This window comes from Cavia porcellus, unplaced genomic scaffold (genome assembly GCF_034190915.1).
Source record: "Cavia porcellus strain 051 isolate PalLab524CR breed Dunkin Hartley unplaced genomic scaffold, mCavPor4.1 scaffold_35, whole genome shotgun sequence".
Taxonomy (NCBI): domain Eukaryota; kingdom Metazoa; phylum Chordata; class Mammalia; order Rodentia; family Caviidae; genus Cavia; species Cavia porcellus.
The window spans coordinates 6,547,856-6,568,361 of record NW_026947518.1 but is presented as its reverse complement, the minus strand read 5'-3'; positions in this window follow the sequence as shown (position 1 = coordinate 6,568,361).

The following is a 20,506-nucleotide window of genomic DNA, read 5'->3' as shown; positions in this document are numbered from 1 at the left end:
AACACAATCCCTAACCCTAAGCTCTAAACGTAACACTAACCCTAACCCTAACCTCTAACTCTAACCCCAACCCTAACCCAAACGCTAACCATAAACCTAACCCTAAACCTAACCCTAATCATAACGCTAACCCTAACTCCAACCCTAACCCTAACCCTAATGCTATCCTCTAACCCTAACCCTAACACTAACACTAACACTAAACCTAACTTCTCACAATAAGCCTAACCCAAACTCTAAAGCTAAACCTAACCCTAAGCCTAAATCTAACATTAACCCTAAAACTAAACCTAACACCATCGCTAACTCTAAACCAAAACCTAAAACTAATACTATCCCTAAACCTAAACCTAACCGTAACCTTAACCCTAACACAAAACATAACTATACCCCTAAACCTGAACCTAACTCTAACCCTAAACCTAATTCTAATCCTAACCCTAACCATAACACTAACCCTAAACCTAACCCTAACTTTAAGCCTAACACTAACCCTAACCCTAAACTTAACTCTAACCCTAAAACTAAGCCTAAACCTAACCCTAACCCTAACCTCTAACCTCTAAACCTAAACCTAAACCTAAACTAAACCTAAACCTAAACCTAACGATAACACTAAGCCTAACACTAAACCCTAACCATAATCCTAAACGTAAACTTAAAACTAACCGTAACCCTAACCTTAACCCTAACACTAACCCGAACCCTAACCCTAACACTTTCCCTAACACTAACACTAAACCTAATGCTACCCCTAACCCTAACCCTAAACCTATTCAAAACCCTAACACTAACCTTAACCCGAAGCCAAACCCTAACACTATCCCTAAATCTAACCCCTCACCCTAACCTAAACATAACACTAACCCTAACCTAACCCTAACACTAACCCTAACCCTAAAACTAACGTTAACCCTAACACTAACTGTAACCCTAACCCTAAACCTAATCATAACCCTAAAAATAACCCTAACCCTAACCTTCACGCTAACTCTAACCCTAACTTTCTAACCCTAACACTAACCCTAATCCTAATCCTAACCCTAAACCTCATGCTAACCCTAACTCTAACACTAACACTAACACTAACACTAACACCTAAACCTAACCCTAACCCTAACCCTAACCCTATCCCTAACCCTAACCCTAACCCTAAACCCAACCCTAACCCTAACACTAACCCTAACAATAATCCTAACCCTAACCCTAAACCTATCCCTTACCCTAACCCTAATACTAAGCCTAACACTAACCCTAAACCTAATCCCTAACCATAACCCTAACCCTAACCTAAACACTAACTCTAATATGTAAGCCTAACCTTACCACTTACCATAACACGAACCCTATGTGTAACACTAACCCGTAAACCCAACCCTAACCCAAACACTAACCCTAACTCTAATCACCAACCCTAACCCTAACGCTAACACAAACCCATCCATAAACGTAAACAAAACTCTAATCCTAACTGTAACACGAACCATAACCCTAACCTTATCCTTAACACCTAACCCCTATCCCTAACCGAAAATCTAAACCTAACACTAACTCTAACACTAACCCTAACTCTAAACCTAACACCAAACCTAAACCTAATCGTAACCCTAAACCTAACCGTAATCCAAAGCCTAGAAATGACCCTATACCTAACAACTAACACCTAAAACAAACCCTAACACAAACCTAACAGTAACCATAACCCTAACCTCTAAACCTAATCCTAACACTTAGACCTAAACATAAACCTAACCTTAACCCTAACCCTAAGCCATAATCCTAACCCTAACCCTAAGGCTAAACTCTAACCCTAACCCTAAACCTAATGCTAACTTCTACTGATAATCTTAACCAGAAACCTAACCCTAACACTAATCGTAACCCTAAATGCTAACACTAACCCTAACCTCTAAACCTAACCCTAAGCCTAAACCTAACCCTACACCTAAACCTAACCATAACCCTATAACTGACCCTAAACCCATACCCTAACGCTAAAATTAACCATAACTCTAACACTAACCTTAACCCTAACCATAACCCTATCCCTAACACCTAACCCTTAAGACTACCACTAAACCTAGCACTAACTCTAACCCTAACCCCTAACCCTAACACTAACCCTATGCCTAATCCTAAACCTAAACTTAACCCTATCCCTAACACTAACCCTAAAACTAAACCTAATGCTAACCCTAACCCTAACACTACAGCTGTTCATAAGCCTAACCCTAAACGTAATCCGAAGCAAAACCCTAACCCTATCCCTAAAACCTAACCCCAACCCTAACCAAAACCTAACTCTAACCCTAAACAAAACCTAAACCTAATCCTAACCCTAACTGTAACCCTAAACCTAATCCTAACCCTAACCATAACCCTAAACCTAACGCTAACCCTAACCCTAACACTAACCCTAACCCTAAATTTAATCATAACCCTAACAATAACCATAACCCTCACCCTCACCCAAACGCTAATGCTAAATTTCTAACAATAACACTAACCCTAATGCTAACCCTAAACCTAACCCATACACTAAAAGCATCGCTGACCCCTAAACCTAACACTAACACAAACCCTAATGCCTAAGCCTAACCATAACCTTATCCCTAAACCTAACCCTAAACCCTATCCCTAACACTAACCCTAACAATAAACCTAACCATAACCCTAAACCTATCCCTAAGCCTAATCCTAATACTGAGCCTAACACTAAACCTAACCCTAAACCTAAGCTAGTCCCTAACCCTAAAACTAACCATAACACTAATCCTAATCCTAAACCTAAACCTAACCTAAGCCTAAAGCTAAAACTAACCCTGACCCTAACCCCAACACTATCCCTAACCCTAACCCTAACCCTAACCCTAACCCTAACCCTAACCCTAACACTAACCCTAATACTATCCCTAACCCTTACCCTAAACCTAGCCCTAACCCTAACCCTAACGCTAACCCTAACCCTAAAACTAAACCTCTAACTCAAACCCCTAAACCTAACCCAAATCCTAACCGTACCCTGAACCCTAAACCTAACCCTAAACCTAACAATAAGTGCCTAACACTAACATTAAACTTAACCCTAAACGTAACTATAACCCTAACCCTAACACTACCACTAAACCTAATGCTAACCCTAATCCTAACCCTAAAATTATTCATAACCTTAAACCTAACCGTAACCAGAAGCCTAACCCTAACCCTATCCCAAAATCTAACCCCTAATGCTAAACTAAACCTAACATTAACCCTAACCCTAACCTAACCCTAACCCTAAAACTAATCCTAACCTCAAACGCTAAACCTAACTTCTAACCCTAAGCCTAACACTACCCCAAAACCTAAATCTAACCCTAACCCTGAACCTAACACTAACACTAACCCTAACAATATCCCTAATCCTAAACCTAAACCTCAAACTAACACTATCCCTAACCAGAAACCTAACCATAAACCTAACCCTAACCCTAACACTAAGCCTAACACTAACGCTAAGTCTATCCCTAAAACCTATCAACTAACCCTAACAGTAACCCTAAATAAAACCCTAAACCTAACCCTAAACCTAACACTAAACCTAATTGAAACCCTAAACCTAACGGTAACCCGAAGCCTAACCCTAACCCACTCACTAAAACCTAACACTTGAACCTAACCATAAACCTAAACCTAACCCTATCCCTAACGGTAACCCTAAATTCTAATCCTAACCGTAACCCTAACACTAACCCTTAAGCTTAACAGTATCCCTAACCCTAAACCTAACACTAAACCTAACCCTAACACTAACCCTATAGCTAACGCTGTCTATCCCTAACACATAACCCCTAACCCTAACAGTACCCCTAAAACCCACCCAAAACCTAATCCTAAACCTAACCCTCAATCCAATAATAACACTAAACCTAACAGTAATCCGAATCCTAACCCTAACCCTAGCCCTAACACCTAATACCTAACCCTAACCGTAAACCTAACACTAACCCTAACTGCAACCCTAACCCTAACCCTAAATTCTACCCCTAACCATAACATTAAACCTAACCCTAACCCTAAACCTAACACTTTCCCTAACCCTAAACCTAACCTCTAACCATAACCTTAAACTTAACCTTAAGCCTATCCCTAAACTCTAACCGTAACCCTATCACAAACGCCAATGCTAACCCTAACCCTATCCCTAACACTAAACCAAAAACTAACGCTAACCTCTAACCATAACCCTAAACTTAACACTAACTGTAACCCTAAACATAACCATAAACTCTAACCCTAATGATAATTCTAACCCTAACCCTAACCGTAACCCTAAACCTCACTTCTAAACCTAACCCTACAACTAAACCTAATTTCCAAACCTAATGTTAAACCAAAACCTAAACCTAAACCTAAACCAAACCCTAACCCTAACCGTAACCCTAACCCTATCATTATTCCTTACCCTAACGCTAAACATAACACTATTACTAATCATAAGCCTAACCCTAAAACTAACCCTAACCCTAACGTTAACCCTAACCCTAACGCGAATTCTATCTCTCACACCTAACCCCTAACCCTAACTCTAAACCTAAAAGGAACCCTAACACTAAACCTAAACCTAATTATAACCCTAACCCTACCTGTAAGCCGAAGCCTATGCCTAACCCTCTAGCTAACACCTAACTCCTAAGCCTAACCCTAACACTAACCTAAGCCTAAGCCTAATCCTAATCCTAACCCTAACACTAACCCTAACTCTAATCTCTAACCCTAACCCTAACCCTAACGCTAGCCTCTAACCCAAGCACTATCCTCTAACCCTAACACTAACCCTAACCCTAAAACTAACCCTAACATTCCTCCTAACACCTAACCCTAACCATAAACCTAAGCCTAACCGAACCCTAACCCTAACCCTAAGCCTAACCCAACCTAACCCTAACACTAAACCTAACCCTAATCCTAAAACTCAACATAACCGTAACCCTAACCATTAACTCTAACCCTAAACATAACCCTAACACTAAACCTATTCCTAACCCTAACCCATAGCTCAATCCCTAACCCTAACCATAACACTAATCCTAACCATAATACTAAACATAACTGCTATCCCTAACCCTAAAAAGAAAACTAAACCTCAACCAAACCCTAACCCTAACCATAAGCCTAACTCTAACCCTAAACCTAACCCTAACCGTAAACCCTAACCTTAACCCTAACCCTAACCGTAACCCTAAACCTAAACCTGAACCTAACACTAAGCCTGACACTAACACAAATCCTAACACAAACCCTAACCCTAAACCTAACCCTAACCCTAATCTTAAACCTAACACTAACCCTGTTTAAACTAGCCCTAATCCTAACACTAACCCAAACCTAAACTTAACCCTAACACTAATCCTAAACCTAACCCTAACCCTAAACTCTAAATATAATCCTAACACAAGCTTAACCCTAAAGCTAAATCTAACCCTAAATTCAAACAATAACCCTAACACTAACCATAAACTCTAACTGTAAACCTAACCCTAACGCTAACCGTAACCCTAATCCTTACCTCTAAACAAAAACCTTACCCTAACCCTAAACCTAAAGCTAAAACTAAACCTAATTCCTAACCCTAACCCTAAACATATACCTAAACCTAAACCTAACCATAAACCAAACCCTAACCCTATCCCTAACCCTAACCCTAACCCTAAACCTGAAACTATCCCTAACACCTAACAACTAAACCTAACCCTAAAATACACCTAAACCTAACAGTATCCCTAACACTAACACTAACCCAACACTAACTTCTAAACCTAACCCTTACCCTAAACATAATCCTAACACTAAGCCTAACCCTAAACTCAAATCCCAACATTTACACTAGCCCTAACACTAAACTCTAACTCTAACCCCTAACCCTAACCCAAACTCTAACCCTAACACGAACCCTAAACCTAACCCTAACCCTAAGCCTAAATTTAACCCTAAACATAAAAACCTAACACTAACCATAAACTTAACACTAACCTCTAATCCTAACCCTATACATAACCCTAAACCTAAACAAAACCATAACCGTACCACTAACACTAACCCTACCCATAACCCTAACATTAAACCTACACCTAACACTAACCCTAACGTTAACACTAACCCTAACACTAACCCTGAAACCTAACCCTAACCCTAACATTAACCCTAACCCTAAAACTAACTGTAACCCTAATCTTAACCCTAACCCTAACCGTAACACTATCCCTAACACTTAGCCCCTAACTCTAACCCTAAACCCAACCCTAACCTAACCCTAAACCTAACCCTAACCCTAACCCTAACACTAAATGTAACAGTAACACTAACCTGAACACTAACTGTTACTCTAACCATAGCCTTAACTGTAACCCTAACCCTAACAGTAACCCTAAACCTATCCCTAAAACCTAGACCCTACCCCTAACCCTAACCCTAATCCTAACCTTAACCCTATCCCTAACAAGGAATACTAACCGTAACCCTAACCGTAAACTTAACCATAACCCTAAACCTAATTGTAACACTAACAATAACACCAACCATAACCTTAACACTTAACCCTAACACTAGCCCTAACGCTAACCTTAAACTAAAACTCTAACACTAACCCTATTACAAATACTTAGCCTAATCTTAACCCTAACCTTAACCCTCTAAATTTAACACATAGCCTAACACTAACCCTAATCCTAATGCTAACAGTAAGCCTAAACTAATCCTATCTTCTCACCCTAAGCCTAACCCTTACCCTAAACCTAACCCTAACTGTAAACTTAACCCTAACCCTAAGGCTAACCTCTAACCCGAACCCTAAACCCAATTCAAGCCTAACCCTAAACCTAACCATAACATTAACCCTAAACCTAACACCTAACCCCTAACCCTAACACTACCCTAACACCAACACTAACCCTAAACTTATCCCTAACACCTAACCCATTACCCTAACCCTAACCCTAATCCCTAACCGTAACCCTAACACTCACCCTACCCCTATCCCTAATGCCTAACCCTAAACCTAACCCTAACCCAAACCCTAATCAAAAAACCCTAAGCCTAAACCTACCCCAAACCCTAACACTAACCCTAACCCTAACCCTGAGTACAACGCTATAACCCTAACCCTAACACTAAACATAATCCTAACACTAAACTTAACCCTAAAACTATCCCTAAACCTAACCCCTAAACCTAACCCTAACCCTAACCCCTAAATCTATCCATAACCATAACATCTAAACCTAACCCTAACGCTGTCCCTAAACCTAAAACTAATGCTAACCCTATCCCTAACCCTAACCCTAACAAATAAACTTAAAGCTAACCCGAAAACTATCCATAATCTTAATCCTAATACTCAGCCTAACACTAAACCTAAACATAACCCTTACCATAACCCAAACCTAACCCTAAACCTAAACCTAACCCTAACCCAAATCCTAACCCTAATCATAACCCTAACCCTAAACTTAACCCTAACACTAACCCTAACCGTCAACCTAATTATAACCCAAACCATAACTGTAATACAAAGCCTCACCCTGTCCATATCCTTAACACCTAACCCATATACATAACCTTAACCTAACACTATCCCTAACCGTCATGCTAACCCTAACCCTAACCATAACCCTAACCATAACCCTAATACTAACCCTATCCATAAACACTAACCTTAACACCAAAACTAAACTTAACCCTACACTCTAAATCTAACCCCTAACCCTAGCCCGAAACCGAATCCTAAACCTAAACCTAACACTAACCGTAATGCTTACCCTAACCCTAAAACTAACCCTAAGCCTAAACCTAATTCTAAACTTAAGCCTAACCATAAAGCTATTGCTAAACCTAAAACTAAACCTAACCCTAACCCAAAACCTAACACTAACCATAACCCTAATCCCTAAACCTAACCCTAACCCTAACCCTAACCTAACCCTAAACGTAACCCTAACCCAAATCCTATACCTAACCCTAAACCTAACCATAACCCTAACACTAAGCCTAACCCTACCCTAAACATAAGCCTAACCCTTACTCTATCCCTAAACCTAAAACTAAGCCTAAGTCTAAACCTAACCCTAACCCTAACAGAAAACTTAACACTAAACCTAAACCTAATCACGAAACCTAACCCTAACATTAACCCTAGCCCTCTAAAACTAAACCATAACTTAAAACTAACCTAACCCTAACCCTGGCCCTGTCCCTAAGCCTAACCCTAAACATAACCCTAAACCTAACCCTAAACCTAAAGATACCATCTAACACTATCCATAACCCTAAGGCTAACGCAAACACTAAACCTAACCATAACCCTAACCCTAACACTAACACTAACCCTAACCATAACCCTTAAACCTTAACCCTAATCCTAACCCTCACCTAACACTAACATTAGACATAACCTTATCCGTAACACCTACTGCCTAACCCAAACCATAACCCTAACAGTAACCCTATCCATAATCCCTAACCCAGCCCTAAGCCTAAAACTAACCCTATCCCTAACCCTTTTCCTAGCACTTACCCTAACCCTAACACAAAACCTAAACCTAACTCTAAACCTAACCCTAACCCTTGCTCTATGCTTAAGCCTAACCCTAACCATAAACCTAAACCTAACGGTAAACCTAACTTAACCCTAACCCTAACCCTAACCATAACCATAACCCCTAACCCATAACCCTAATCCTAATGCTAACCTAACTCTAACAGTAACCCTAAACTTATCCCTAACACCTAGCCTCTAACCATAAAAATAACCTTAACAAAACCCTAACCCTAATCCCTAACACAGCCTTAAGCCTAACATTCACACTATCCCTAATCCTATTCCAAGCAGTCTCTAAAACCCTAAACCTAACCCTAACCGTAACCCACAATCCCTAACCTATAACCCTAACCCTACCATAACCCTAACATTATCAATAACACCTAACCCCTAACAATAACCCTAAACCTAACCCTAACACTCACTCTAATACTATCCCTAATCCCTAACCCTAACCATAATCCTAACCCAAAACCTAACCTTGAAATACTAATCTTAAACCTAATCCAAACTCTAGACCTAAGGCTAAACCTTACTCTAACTCTAACCTTCAAACCCTAACCCTAACCGTAATCTTAACCCAACCGTAACCCTAAAACAAACCCTAACACTAACCTCTAACCCTAACCCTAATCCTAAACCTAACTCTAACGCTAACCCTATCCCTAACCGTAAACCTAATGCTAAACCTATCCCTAACCCTAAACCTAATAATACACATGACCCTAACCCTAAAATTATGCCTAACCTTAACCCTTATACTGAGTCTAACACTAACTTTAACCTTAACCCTAAAGCTAATCCCTAACTCGAACTCTAATCCTAACCCCAAAACTAACCCCAATCCATAACCCTAAACTTAACCCTTACAATAACGCTAACCCTAATGGTAAAACTATCCACTAACCGTAACCCTAACCGTAACCCGATTGAAAATCATTAACCCTAAACCTAACGCTAACACTAACCCTAACCATAACACTACACATAACCCTAACCCTAAACGTAACTCTAACAATAACGCTAACCATATCCTTAACACCTAAGCCCTATCCCTAACCCAAACACTAACCCGAACCCTAACCCTAAACCTTACACTAAACCTAATAGTAACCCTAAACCTATCCGTAATCCAAAGCCTAAACGTGACCCTATCCCTAACAACTAACCCCTAAACCTAACCCTAACCTACCCCTAACCCTAACAGTAACCCTAACCCTAACCCTAACACTAACACTAACATTAACATCTAACCCTAACCCTAATCCTAAACATAACACTAATGGTAACCCTAACCCTAAACACTAACCCAAACACTTACCCTAACCATAACACTAAATTCTAAATCTAACCCCCAACCATAACCCTAACCCTAACCCTGAGTATAAAATAACCCTAACCCTAACCCTAACCTTAACCCTAACCCCAATCCTAAAACTAAGTCTAACCCTAACCCTAAAACTAAACCTAAACCTAACCCTAACCCTAAAATTAAGACAAACCATAATTCTATCCCTAACCCTAAAACAAAGCCTAACCCTAAACCTAAACCCAAACCTAACCCTAAACCTAACCCTAACCTCTAGTACTACCCCTAAAGCTAACCCTAAACCTAAACCTATCCCTAACCCTAATGCTAAATCTTATCCTAAACCCTATCCCTAACACTAACCCTCACCGTAAAACTAACCCTAACACTAACCCTATTCCTAACACCTAACCCCTAACACTAAACATGACACTAAACCTAACACGAAGCCTATCACTAACACTAACCCTAACCTCTAACTCTAAGCCATAACCCTAACCCTAATCCTACTGCTAACACTAACCCTAAACCTAACGCTAACCCTAAACCTAATGCTGGCCCTAACCCTAACCGTAAATCTAACACTAACCCAAATTCTAAACCTAACCCTAAACCAAACTCTAACCCTAAAGCTGACGCTAACCCTAACCTAAAGCCTAAACCTAACCCTATCCTTTGCCCTAAAACTAAGCCTAACCCTAACCCTAAACCTAACCCTAAGCCTAACCATAGACCTAACCCTAAAGAGAACCCGAACCCTAACACTAATCCTAACACTAACCCTAACCTCTAACTCTAACCCCTAACCCTAACCCTCACCCTAACACTTACCCTAACACTAACCCTAAACTTAAGTCTAAACCTAACCCTATCCCTATATCTAAACCTAAGCCTAAACATAACCCTAATGCTGAGCCTAATCCTTAACCCTAACACTAACCCTAAATCTAACCCTAACACTAAAACTAATCCCTAACACTAATGATAAGCCTAACCCTAAACCTATCCCTAAACCGTAAACCTAACCCTAACCCTAACCTAACCCTAGACCCTAACGTAACCCTAACCCTAAACCTAACCCTAATCCTAACAATAACAATCACCCTAACCATAACCATTACCATAACACTAACCCTAACCCTTACTCCAACCCTAACATTAACACTTAACTCTAACCCTATCCCTAAACCTAACCCTAACCCTAACTGTACCCTAACCCTCATCCTAACCCTAATACCTAAACCTAACCATAAAATAACCATTAATTGTAACCCAAAACCTAACCCTATTCCCTAACCCTAACCCTAACCCTAACCATAACCCTAGCCCTCTAAAACTAACCCATAACCTAAAATTAAGCAAAATCATAACCCTAACCCTAACCCTAACACTTGACCTATCCCTAAGCCTAAAACTAACCATAACCCTAACCCTACACCTAAACCTAAAGGTAACCTTTAACCATAAACCTAACCCTAAACATAACCCTAACCCGAAACCTAACCCTAATGCTAACCATAACCCTAACCATAACCCCTAACCCCTAAACCTAATACTAACCCTAACATAACACTAACACTAGCCATAACCTTATCACTAACACCTAACCCCTAACCCTAACCATAACCCTAACACTAACCCTAACCCTAAACCCTAACCCAGCCCTAAGCCTGACCCTAACACTATCCCTAAGCCTATTCCTAGCCTTAACCTTAACCCAAAATAAACCTAACACTAAACCTAACACAAACCCTAAACAAAATCCCTAAACCTAACCCTAACACTAACAGTAACACTATCCCTAATCCCTAACCTTAATCGAAACCCTAACCCAAAAACGAACACCTAACCCTAAACCTAAACCTAAACCAAACCCTAACACTAACTCTAACCCTAAATCTAACTCTAACCCTAACATTCTAATCCTAAAGTTAACCCTGATCCTAACCCCTCCCTAACCCTAACACTAACCCGTAACCCTAATGCTAACACTAAACCTAACCCTAACCCTATCCATAACCCTAAACCGAACCCTAAACCTATGCATAATGCTAACATTAACAATAAACCTAACCCTAAATCTAAACCTATCCCTAACCATAATCCTAATACTAAGCCTAAAACTAAACCTAACACTAACATTAATCCCTAACCCTAATCCTAACACTAAACTTAACCTGAACACTAACCCTAACCCTACCTGTAACACTAAGTGTAGCCTTAAATGTAACCCTAACCCTAACCTTAACCCTAACACAAACACTAACTTTAAAACTTAACTCATGGACACTGTGCGCCCACCTGCCCCTTGGTAGATCCACAGCTCTTGGATCGCAGCTGGGTTAGGGTACTCACCACAGACCGCAGTGCCTCAGGAGCCTGTGATCCCCCCCTGCTTGCAGAGATATCCACAGACCTCTAGACAAAGGAAGGGCCTCCTGCGGGCACTCCAGATCTACCCAGCTCCTCCTCTGCACGCAGATGGCTTTGCGCGGCTGGGCACAGGCCAAGGTGCCTCAGGAACCCGGGACCCCTCCTCCTCCAGACAAAGGAAGGGGCCTCTGCACGCGCTCCGGATCCACGCAGCTCCTCCTCCGCACACCGATGGCCAGGCGCGGCTGGGCACGGGCCGAGGTGCCTCAGGAACTCGGGATCCCTCCTCCTCCAGACAAAGGAAGGGGCCTCTGCAGGCGCTCCGGATCCGCGCAGCTCCTCCTCCGCACACCGATGGCCAGGCGCGGCTGGGCACAGGCCGAGGTGCCTCAGGAACCCGGGACCCCTCCTCCTCCAGAAAAAGGAAGGGGCCTCTGCAGGCGCTCCGGATCCGCGCAGCTCCTCCTCCGCACACCGATGGCCAGGCGCGGCTGGGCACGGGTCAAGGTGCCTCAGGAACTCGGGATCCCTCCTCCTCCAGACAAAGGAAGGGGCCTCTGCAGGCGCTCCGGATCCGCGCAGCTCCTCCTCCGCACACCGATGGCCAGGCGCAGCTGGGGACAGGCCGAGGTGCCTCAGGAACCCGGGACCCCTCCTCCTCCAGACAAAGGAAGGGGCCTCTGCAGGCGCTCCGGATCCGTGCAGCTCCTCCTCCGCACACCGATGGCCAGGCGCGGCTGGGCACGGGCCGAGGTGCCTCAGGAACTCGGGATCCCTCCTCCTCCAGACAAAGGAAGGGGCCTCTGCAGGCGTTCCGGATCCGCGACAATTCCTTTTAAGGAAACAAGAGAAAACGTTGATAACCATTGTTGATAACCTTGTACTCTGTTCTACATCATGTGCTATGTCTATCCTTGGTTTTGACTTACAGCTTTGTTTTGCCATATTTGACTTTATTCTCTCCCCCCCAAAATAGTAATAAGAACTAAGGAGTAATAAGATACAAAATGTGTAAATTTTGTTATAAAAAAGAGAGGGAGGGGAAAAAAAAAGAGCTCTAACGGATATAACAGCAAGTGTGTTTAGGGATGTTAAATAGCTGACTATATTAATGTTTTTGGATCATTGAACACAGCTGATTGCAGTCTCTCCGTTTGAATGTCTACTTTGTATTCTTTGATACTGTGATTTGAGCAACTATTTCCAAGATGATATTATGTAATCTATTAACAGGTGATTTCTTACTGTTATTTTTTTTGTAGTTCTGTATTATGTGTAACCTTACACTGCTTTGTTTTGTTTTGTGTTTTTCTTTTTCCTCTTAAATAAAAAAAAAACTTAACTCATAATGCTAACCCTAACACTAACACTAACTCTAACATCTAACACTAAACCTATCCCAAATCCTAAGCCTAATCCTAAACCTAACGGTAACCTAACCTTCTAAATCTAACCCATACACTAACACTAACCTAAAACTAACCCTAACCCTAACAATAACCCTAAAACTAAACCTAACCTCTAACCCTAATCCAAACCGTTGCCCTAACCCTAACCCTAAACCGAACCCTAACCGTAACACTAACCCTAAAGCTAACATCTAACCAAAAACTAACCATAAACCTAACCCTAACCCTAACCCAAACCCTAACCCAAACCCTAAAACTACCCTAACCCTAACCCTAACCCTGACCCTAACCCTAACACTAACCTTATCCTTAACACCTAACACCGAACCCTAAATGTAAACCTAACCCTAAACCTAACCCCAATACCTAACACTAAACCTAACCCTTACACTCACCATAACACTATCCCTAAACCCTAACCCTAACCCTAACCCTATCCTTAAACCTAAAGCTATCCCTAACCCTATCTGTAAACCTAACTCTAACAATAAAACAAATCCTGACCCTAAACCTATCCCCAACCCTAATCCTAATAATGAGCATAACACTAATGATATCTGTAACTCTAACTCAAATCCCAAACACAAACCCTAACCCTAAACTGAAAACTAACCCTAATCCATATCCCTAATCTTATGCCTTACCATAACCCTATCCCTAAGCATAAAACTAGCCCCTAACCCTAACACTAACAGTATCCCAAATCCCTAACCGAAACCCGAACCCTAACACTAACACTAACGGTAACCCTTAATGTAACCCTAACCCTAACCATAACCCTAAACATATGCTTAACACCTAACCCATAACCCTAAACCAAATCCTAACAGTAACCCTAACAATAATCCTAACCCTAACACTAACCCTAAACATAACACAAACCCTAAAGCTAATCATAAGCGGAACCCTAACAATAATGCATAGCCTAACACTGACCCTATCACTAACACCTAACCCTAAGTCTAATCCAAACCTAACCCTAACCGTAACACTAACCCTAACAGTAACACTAACCCTAACCCTAACCTCTAACTCTAACTCCTAACCCTAGCACTAACCCAAACCCTAACCCTAACCCTAACGCTAACACTAACCCGAAACCTAAACCTAACCCTAAACCTAACGCTGGCCCTAACCCTAACCCTAAATCTAACCCTAAAGCAATTCCTAAACCTAACCCTAAACCTAAATCTAACCCAAACCCTAACCCTAACCCTATCCTTAACACTAATCCTAAACTTAATCCTAAGCCTAAATATAACCCTAACCCTAAACCTAACCCTAAACCTAAGCTTAACCCTAACCCTAACACTAACACTAACCCTAAACCTAACCTCTAAATCTAACCCCTAACCCTAAACTTAAGCCTAAATCTATCCCTATCCCTATCCCTAAAACTAAGCCTAAACCTAACCCTAACACTAGCTCTAAACTTAACACTAACCTAAGCCTAATCCATAACCCTAACATTTACACTAAACCTAACACTGACCCTAACCCTAACACTAAACCTAATCCCTAACACTAATGATAAGCCTAACACTAACCATAACCTAAACCTAAGCCTAACCCAAAACCTAACACTAACCATAACCTTAATCCCTAAACCTAACCTTAACCCTAACCCTAACCTAACCCTAACCATAACCCCAACACAAAACCTATACTTAACCCTAAACCTAACCATAAACCAAACACTAAGCCTAACCCTACCCTAAACTTAAGCCTAACCCTAACTCTATCCCTAAAGCTAAAACTAAGCCTAAACCTAAACCTAACCCTAACTGAAAACTTAACACTAAACCTAACCCTTATCACTAAACCTAACTCTAACCCTAACCCTAATCCCTAACCCTAATGATAACACTAACCCTAACCGTAAACCTTATGCCTAACCCTAACCCTCACCCTAAACCTAATCCTAATCCCTAACCTAACCCTAACACTAACCCGAACACTAAACATAACCCTAACCATAAACTTAACTGTAACCCTAACTCAAACCATTAACCTAAAACTAATCCTAACCCTAACCTTAACACTTAGCCCCTAATCCTAACCCTAATGCTAAGTCTAAACCTAACAATAACCCTAGCTCTATCACTAACCTCAAACACTAATACTAACCTTACACTATCCCTAACCATAACCCTAACCCTAACCATATCCCTATTCCTAAACCTAACTCTAAGCTTAACCCGTAACACCTAAACCAAACCCTAACCCTAACCGTAATCTAACAGTAACCCTAACACTAACACTAAAATTAATCATACCACTAACACTAACTGTAAACCAAAACCTATCCCTAACGATAAACCTAACCATAAACCTAATCCTGACACTAACCCTTACTATAACACTAACCTTCTAACACTAATAATAACCCTAACCCTAACCCTAAGCATAACCCCTAAGCCTAATCCTAACCCTAACCTAACCATAACACTAGCCATAAAATTATCCCTAAACATCTAACACATAATCATAATCATAACCTTAACCCTAACCCTAACCCTAATCGCTAACCCAGCCCTAAGACAACCCTAACACTTTCCCTAACCCTATTCCTAGGCCTAACCCTATCCCTAACCCGAAACCTAAACCTAAACCTAACACTAACCCTAAACATAATTCCTAACAATAACCCTAACTATATCACTAACCGTAAACCTATCACTAATCCCTAACCAAAACTAAACCTTAACCCAAGCGGTAACACCTAAACATAACCCTAAAACTAACCCAAACCCTAAACCCAATCCTACACTAACCCTAACTGAAACTCAACGTTCAAACCCTAACACTAACTCTAACCCTAACCCTAAGCCTAACTCTAACCCTAACCCCTAACCTTAACACTAACACTAACCCTAGCCCCTAAACCTAAACCTAAGCCTATACTCAACCCTAAACCTAACCCTAACTCTATTCATAATACTAACTCAAAAATATACCTAACCCTAACAATAAACTTAACCCTAACCCTAATCCTATCCCTAACCCTAATCCTAATACTGAGCCTAACACTAAACCTAAACCTAACACTAACCAAAATCCCTAACAATAAACCTAACCCTAACCCTAACCAGAACACTATTCCTAATTCTAACCATAAGCCTAACCGTAACATTAAACGTAACCCTAACCCTAACTGTAACTCTAACCCTATCCCTAACACTAACCCTAACACTTAAGCCCTATCTCTAAACCTAACACTAACCCTAACACTAACCTGTACCACTAAGCCTATTCCTAAACCTAATCCTAACCATAACCCTAACTTTATACATCTAACCCATTCCCTAATGATAACCCTAAATCTAACCCTAACCCAACAATAACCCTAACACTAACCATAAAATCTAACCCTAATCCTAAACTTTACCCTTACCCTAACCCTAAACCTAACCCTATCCTTAACCCGAAGCCTAAACCTAATCCTAAAGCTAACTTCTAACCCTAACTCTAACCCTACACACTAAACCTAAACCTAAGCCTAACCCTAACCCTAACATTAACCCTAAATACTAACCCCTAACCCTAAACCTACCCTAACGCTAACCCTAACCCTAACCGTATCTCTAAAACCTAACACATAACCCTAAAACTAAACCTAAACCTAACACTAAACCTAAACCTAATCCCTAACCATAACCCTAACACTCACCCTCTCAGTATCGTTAATTCCAACCCTAACCCTAACCCTAACCCTAACCCAAACCCTAACACCTAAACGCTAACCCTAAACCTAACCCACACCTTAACCCTTACCCTAACCCTAACTCTAACACTAACATTCTAACCCTAACCCTATCCCTAACCATAAACCTAATGCTAACCGTATCCCTAACCCAAACCATAACAATAAACCTAACCCTTACTCTAAAACTATCCCTAACCTTAATCCTAATACTCAGCCTAACACTAAACCTAAACATAACCCTCACCATAACCCTCAACCTAAACCTAACCCTAACCCTAACCAAATCCTAACCTAACCGTAACCCTAAATCTAACCCTAACCCTAACCCTATCCCTAACCCTAACCCAAAACCCTAACCCTAACCCTAACCATCAACCTAATTATAACCCAAACCATAACTGTAATAAAAAGCCTAACCTGGTCCATATGCCTAACACCTAACCCATATACCTAACCTTAACCTAACACTGTCCCAAACCGTAACGCTAACCCTAACACTAACCCTAACACTAACTTCTAACCATAACCATAACCATAACCCTAACACTAACCCTAACCATAAACACTAACACTAACACCAACACAAAACTTAACCCAACACTCTAAATCTAACCCATAACCCTAACCCGAAACCGAACCCTAAACCTAAACCTAACACTAACCCTAATGTTAAGCCTAACCCTAAAACTAACCCTAAGCCTAACCCTAATCCTAAACTTAAGCCTAAACCTAATCTTATCGCTAAACCTAAAACTAAACCTAACCCGAACCCAAAACCTAACACTAACCATAATCCTAATCCCTAAACCTAACCTTAACCCTAACCTAACCCTAACCCAAATCCTATACCTAACCCTAAACCTAACCATAACCCTAACACTAAGTCTAACCCTACCCTAAGCTTAAGCCTAACCCTAACTCTATCCCTAAACCTAAAACTAAGCCTAAATCTAACCCTAACCCTAACCCTAAACGAAAACTTAACACTAAATCTAACCCTAATCACTAAACCTAACCCTAACCCTAACCCTAACCCTAACACTAAGCCTAACTCTAACACTAACTTTAATCCCTAACCCTAATGATGACACTAACCCTAACTGTAACCCTTATGCCTAACCGTAACCCTCACCCTAATCCTAAACCTAATCCCTAACCTAACCCTAACACTAACCCTAACGCGAACACTAACTGTAACCCTTACCGTAACATTAACCATAACCCTAACTCAAGCCATTACCCTAAAACTAACCCTAACCCTAACCTTAACACTTAGCACGTAATCCTAACCCTAATGCTAAAGCTAAACCTAAAAATAACACTAACTTTACCTCTAACCTCAAACCCTAATCCTTACCCTTACCCTTACCCTATCCCTAACCATAACCTTAACCCTAGCCATATCCCTATCCCTAAACCTAAGACTAAGCCTAACCCGTAACCTCTAAACCTAACCCTAAACCTAAGCCTAAATCTAACAGTAACCCTAACCCTAACACTAAAATTAATCATACTGCTAACCCTAACCATAACCGAAAACCTATCCCTAAAGCTAACCCTAACCATAACCCTAAACCTGACACTAACCCTAACTCTAACACTAACCTTCTAACACTAACCTTAACCTTAATTCTAACCCTAACCATAACCCTAAACATAAACCTAACCCTAAACCTAACCGTAACCCTAAACCTAACACCAACCCTAACACTAACTTCTAACCCTAACCCTACCCTAATCCTAACCCTAAACCTAACACTAAATCTAAAACTAATCCCTAGCCCTAAACCTAAACTTAAGCCTAATCATAAACACTAAACCTAACCTAACCCTAATACCTAACACTAAACGTAACCCAAATCGTAACCCTAAACCTAACTCTAAACCTAACATAAACCTAACCCTAAACCTAAACCTAACCTCTAAACCTAACCCTAACACTAAACCTACACATAAACATAAACCTAAACCTAACCTTAACACAAACCCTAACGCTAAACCTAACCATAACGCTAAACCTAACCCCAATACTAATCTTAATCCTAACCTTAAACCTAACCTTATGAGTAACACCAAACCCCTAACCCTAACCCTAAAACCTATCACTAACCCTAATCCTAACCCTAACCCTAACTCTAACCCTAACCCTAAACGTAACCCTAACCCTAACCCTAACCCTATCCATAACCCTAAACGTAATCCTGAAGCTACTCGTAAACCTAACCCTAACACTATTCGAAACCCTATCCCTAGTCCTAACACTAACACTAACCCTAAACCTACCTTAACCTTAACCATAATCCCTAACCCTAAGCATAAACGTAACCCTAACACTAATACTAATGCTATCGCTAATCCCTAACCCTTCCCCTAACACTAACACTAAACAATTACCCCTAGACCTAACCCTAAACCTAACCCCAAATTTACCCCAAACCCTAACCCTAACCCTAACTCTAACCTTAACCCTCTATCCCTAACACTAACCCTAACACTAACCCTAATCCTAACCCTAAACCTAAAGCTAAGCCTAACTTTACCCTAACCCTGAACTTATCCCTAATCCCTAAAACTAAACCTAACCCTAACACTGACCCTAACCGTAACACTAAACGTAACCCTAATCCTAACACTAACCCTAACAATAACTTTTAACCATAACACTAATCCTAACTGTAACCCTAATCCTAATGCTAAACTTAACCCTAACCCTAACCCTATCCCTATCCCTAACACCAAACCCCTAACCCTAACACTATACCTAACACAAAACTTAATGCTAAACTTGGACCTAGACCTAACCTTGACCCTAACGGTCACCATAACACTAACCCTAATGCTAACTCTATCCGTAACCCTAAATGTAACCCTAAACCTAATTGTAACTCTAATCCTAACCATAATCCTAACCCTAACACTATCCCTAAGCCTATCTCTAGCCCTAAACCTAACACTAACCCTAAACATAACCATAAACGTAACCCTAACCCTAACCCTAAACCTAAACCCAACTCCTAACCCTAACCCTGAAACTAACCCAAACTATAAAAAAACCCTAACCCTAACCCTAACTCTAACCCTAACACTCTATCCCTAACCATAACCCTAATCCTAACCCTAACCCTAAACCTAAC